Source organism: Ruditapes philippinarum, unplaced genomic scaffold (assembly GCF_026571515.1).
Source record: "Ruditapes philippinarum isolate M1 unplaced genomic scaffold, ASM2657151v2 ctg5168_1_1_1_1, whole genome shotgun sequence".
Lineage (NCBI taxonomy): Eukaryota > Metazoa > Mollusca > Bivalvia > Venerida > Veneridae > Ruditapes > Ruditapes philippinarum.
In genome coordinates, this window is record NW_026862788.1 from 120,477 (window position 1) to 126,476 (window position 6,000).

Sequence of the window (6,000 nt, forward strand, 5' to 3'; positions counted from 1 at the left end):
TAATACGTCGATTTATTTCGCATACATTACCTTTATAATTGAGTTTTTAGCATTTGACACCACAAAAATCAAAATAATTGAGAAGATTTAAAATTGGCTTCCTTTTCACAATATTTTTCATTATTGTATTTCAACCTAATTTTGATGTTTAAAAATATTAACAATGGAAGGTTGGACACCTCATTAAACTTTGAAATATAATAAGCATTTTACTCCTTCAAACATTTTTTTGAAAGGATATGAATATCACATATGGGGGCGTATTAAGGACAATGCGTTTATTCGTACTGGTATCCTTATATAAGGGGAAAAATTATTTAACATTTTACCTCATATAGACGTGTTTCACAGTTGAATTGTTTTATTTTGTCTTATTATAGTGGCGTTCAATAAATGTAAAGTGTCTTGCTGTCACGCGCACCAACATTTCAAGTGACGTCCAATATCACAAAATAACTTAATGTCCTTAATCAGCCACCATAATCAAACGAACCTGTTCGAGGTTGACAAGCAGAAGGTTGACACTTGCAGAAGTACACAAGCAGAAGTAAATACAAAGCATAGAATACAAAAAAGATCTTGCTGGGTGTCTTTGTTCAAGACAAGGACACAAGTAGTGGATAAATGTGAATGCACAAAGACTAAGGATAACTGCCAAAATGGTAATAAGTGGATTGTTATGAATAAGGCCAGTTTATTTATAAAGTACTCTAAATGTGATATACATTTAACTTTTACAAATAAGATAGATAATATTGTTATGGATAGACATGTAAACATTTTAACAGTGTGATGAGATATTACCTTTCCTTTAATTGAATTCTGTTCTTTCATTCCCATGATTTGTGTGGTTGTTTATCAACTTTATATCTAACAGTAAACAGTATAAGTGTTCAATGATTTGAGTTAAAGAACCATTGAAATATCGTTCAGAACTATGTGAACATGATCCGGGTCGCGAAATAACCTGACAATTGAGCGTAGATACTCAACTGACCAAAGAATAACAATAATAACGATCAGATATGTAGAAATATACCTGAACTATTATTCCATTACAATAGATGCAGAAAGTATACACTAAAAGTGTCACTATAACACATTGATGTGTATTATTTACATTTTCTAGCTGACGGATTCAGCGGAAATAAGTTCCATATCCGGCCAAATTCCGAGAAAGTACTGTAATGCAACGAAACTACCATAATCATATTCTGGAAAAAGAGTGACTATCATATAAAAATCTGCCGATATTTTATGTCTTTATTATTCTCTAAAAGAATAATAACATTTTAGCGGATCCTTGACGGATCTATTTTTGTCTGACGGCGTATGAGCCATGACTGTGCTATGTTTTGCGTAACGCTGTGATTGGTTAACTAATTCCGTTGTCGAATCTTATTGGATAAGAGTACTTTTGAATGTTTTAGCGGCGGGCAAATTTCATTTCGGAATTAACACGCCAAAGTCTATAAATACAGACGCTCAATTCAGTTGAGCAGCTTTCCAACCATGAAACACGGACTAACAAGGTTATTATTTGAACAGTAGCTCAACCCTAACTAAAAATCCGCCAAACAACGGAAATCCGTCAAAACTTGAACATTCCGCTAAATAAATATTCCGCTAGAAGACTTTAACTGTAATTTACGCGAAATACGTTCATATAACCCCTTCTTTTACAACTTTACATTGACGAACTCATTAGATCTACAATAACTATACCAAGGGCAAAAATTTACATGTTTTTACAGTATTTAATTATCCTGTTTTATGCATTTATTTAACAGAAGATCTTAATAAATAAGATTAACTGTACTTGAGCGTTCTGGTATTTTCAAGTGTTTATATTCTTTTTCATTGATTAAGTTTTATGGTAAATTACCGTACCATTTAACTTCAGTAGCCTTAAAAGTGATCCTGACAAAATCATTTCAACAGTGACAACGGTAACAATATCTTGCATTGTAAAATATAACATGTTGTAGTTACTATCACATTTCAATAAGCGCTATATTTCCACCAAAATACACACAAGCGCATCATTCCTCTTTGTGCCCCACTCAATTAAGGTCTGTTGTAGTGTAACGCCCAGATCTGAATAACTCAATATTAATAAGTCAACACAATATCAAGTTTATGAACGTCAGATATATGTATTTATTTAATATAAGATTTTATTCTATAAGATAAAACAATTGCTTAATCGGTGTCTTTAACAATTTCACAATTCTTAAACAAATACGTAAAAGCAATAAGAATTAATGTCAACTGCGTATTTAGCATAATTTAACCTAAGTGAGTGAGTCTGTTTAACATCAAAAACTACACTGAAGAATGTAATCTTTTGCTAACCTTAAATACTAAAATATTATACGCCTTAAACTTTATACCTTCATAATTCATTACTGCAAATATGCGTTACTGGACAGCTAACAATTAAATTAACAATTATGTTTTCACGATATAGGTACAATCACCGCTTTTGTAATGACATGCCCATCAATTAACTAAATTAGGCATATCCTACTCGTGTGTCCGCTGACAGCTTATTATATTCAATATATCCGCCTATGTCTTTGTTGACTAATTACCGGCTAATTACCGTTATCCTACACTGTGGAATCTTATAACTTTGTTGTTTGTTTGTTTGGGTTTTACGCCACACCGACACAGTAAATTTCACAGCTTTACTGGTAAAGGAATACCTCAGATGCCCATCTATGCATTATTTCAGGCACGAACAAGCACCTGAGCAGAACCACCGACGTTCCGTTTGCTAGCTCACATGAAATAATCCAAAGTCCATGTCGAGATTGAACCCACAAGTGATTTGAAGTCAACTGCCCTAGTAATATGCAACCCACAGCGGTGAGTGGCAAGTGGTTTGAAGTGAACTACCCTAGTAATATGCAATTAGAAACACAGTGGGAACAAATCTCGCTATAGACCTTTTTACAATACGATTTCCTATAGCAACGAATGTTGCATTTCGCGCATGCGCATTCTGCGTATGGCAAAAACGCAATAACGATGTCTACAGTTTATCATACTTTAAGGCTTTAATAGATGCGATTTCATGTTATGTCACCCAAAATATATTAATTTTAGGGTGACTTAAGGCGGTAAGTACTGAAAACGTGACTTTATTTTTAACAGATCTACGGGACTAATAATTCAATGGTCAAAAAGGGCACACACATGTCGTTTGTTTAAGGTGTCATTAGACGACTTTTCCATCAGTAATTTAAATTGAAACAGCAGGGTGATAAAGATAAAATTTTAATACCCCGACCTGTATTATATAATTACATTGTGCATAATATTACACAATTTGTATTGTACACTTCAATAGAATAACTGGATTGGTCAGGCGGCAAGTGTCAAACAGATTGACACGCGAACGGTTGTTCATTCAACCGGGACGTTTAAATACCATGATAAAGTTAATCAGCTACGCTTAGTAAAAATGTAATTTTCGACGTTTAAGCAAAGCGAATTAGTCGAAAATTGATTTCCCTTGATAACGTAGTTCCGATAGGTGTCGTTTTGCGCACGTTTTGCACGTGCGTATTTTTCAGTGTGTATGTCATTCAGCTTTGGGATTGACTGTCCGATACATGCGTTTAATTTACTACACGTACATGTACATTTACTCAACATGACCACGTTGTCTGAAAGTTTCACTTCAGAGCAAAATACGGACTTATCTAGCAGCATTAAAGAATTACTTTCCGAGGTACGTGAACAAAGACATGAAATAAACTCTTTGAAGGATGAAGTTAGAGGTAATTCTTTGTCTTTGAAGTCAGAAGTTAAACTGTTAAAAGGTTTAAATGTGAACAGGACTTTAAATGGCGATTTGAAGGAAATAAAATTCAGCATCAGTTCAACACTGAATTGTTTGAGAACCTTTCACAAGTTATTTGGGCGCTAGAGAACGGCAAGCAGGAATATGCTCGAGAATTAGTCAATGAATGTTCCGAGTCTCTAAAAAAGAGAAACAAGCACATTCGTATCGCCGATTCAAGTGAGGGTGGTTGGGACACCGTTCGGATGTATGAAACTAACCCTCTAGCAAGTGATTCAGAGGATGAATCTAGAATCAGTCGTGCAGAGTCACGTGCTATGAAAAGGAAGAAGTCGATGCAAAAGACTAAAAAGCGCTTTAGACCGTCTGCTACTGTGACGTCTGATAGTCAGCGTTCCTCAGTGGGGAATATGTTTTCCTTTCCCGGGCAGCAACAACAGCAGCAGCAACAACAACAATGGCAAACTCCTTTTCGTCACTCATCGTTCAACTCGTCATTACGAGGAGGTGCCCTTGGCCCCTGTTTCGCCTGTGGAGAGTCGACGCATTTCAGACGTAATTGCCCCTACACCAGATATGCTCAACAACCTGACATCCCCGCAAAGAAATGAGCTGGTCCATAAAGAAAATGAAATTAAAGATGTAGATTTCAAAGATGAGTATAGTTCTTGTTATAATTTTGAGATTGATCACAGTAGATTCACAGAAAACTTTTTTGAATATGAACAAGGTCAAAAGGATATTATTGTAAGAAATAGATTAAAGTCTCATATTCAATTTTGGTGCGATATTGGTGCGAATCCGTTCATTTTAGATACAATCAAGAATGGATATAAATTCCTTTCTTTTCTTTGCCGTCAGAAAGTTTTTCTCGTAATAACAGATCTGCAATAAATGAAAGTGTTTTTGTATCTGAGGCTATTAACAATTTATTAGATAGAGGCCTTATTATGGAATGTAAATGTGCACCGACGGTAGTTAATCCTCTTAGTGTATCGATACAGAATAATGGTAAAAAGAGACTTATATTAGATTTACGTGCCGTAAATTTGCATGTTTGGAAACAATCGGTTAAATATGAGGATTTACGTTTGGCATTAATGTATATTCAAAAAGGTTGCTACATGATAAAATTCGATATACATTCGGCCTATCATTTTGTAGATATATTCTTACCTCATACAGACTTTTTGGGATTTTCTTGGACCGATTTAAATGGCAAATTAATTTATTACAAATTTCTGGTGCTTCCCTTCGGTTTATCACCAGCGTGTTATATATACACCAAGTTAATGCGTCCGCTTATAGCAAAATGGCGGGGTGGAGGAAAGAAAGTTATCATGTTCCTTGACGATGGTTTTGGGGTTGGCGATACTTTAATAAATGCGAATACTTTGTCGCAAGAAATAAAGTCAGATTTAATTTCATCCGGTTTAGTGCCAAAAGTCGATAAATCTTGCTAGGAACCAGTACAGGAACTGCAATGGTTAGGTGCCATTTTGAACTCGCATAACTTTACTATTCATATACCTTCATGTCGAGTTGATAAAGCGTTAAAATGTGTAAATCTTTTATTAAGCGAGAAACGCTTACCTGTTAGAAAAGTCGCCAGTTTTGTTGGCCAGATTATTTCTATGAGTGTGGTGCTTGGCACTGTTTCTCAAATTATGACGAGGTGGCTGAGTTTAGATATTCTTAAAGCAAAAACCTGGAATTCTTATATTTTATTGTCAACAGATAGTATCACTCAATTGTTGTTTTGGAAAAACAATTTACAGCATTTAAATATTAAACAGCTCTCACAATCAAACAATTGTTCGCGTATAGTTTATAGTGACGCGAGTGGCACTGTGTGTGCAGGTTATGAGGTCGAGACTTGTTCTAGTATAGTGCATGATATATGGTCTCCTTCAGAAATGATTAAGTCTTCTACATGGAGAGAATTGTGCGCTGTTTATAAAGTGTTGTTAGCTTTAGTGAAAATACTTCGTTATCAACGAGTCAAATGGTTTAGTGACAACACAGGTGTATGTAGTATAGTTTCAAAAGGCTCGATGAAACCTGAATTACAAGACTTACCTTTTAAGATATTTAAATTTTGTATGGAAAACTGTATTCAGTTAGAAATTGAATGGTTACCCCGAGAAAAGAATGATATAGCTGATTATTTTTCTAAAGTTATAGAAAGA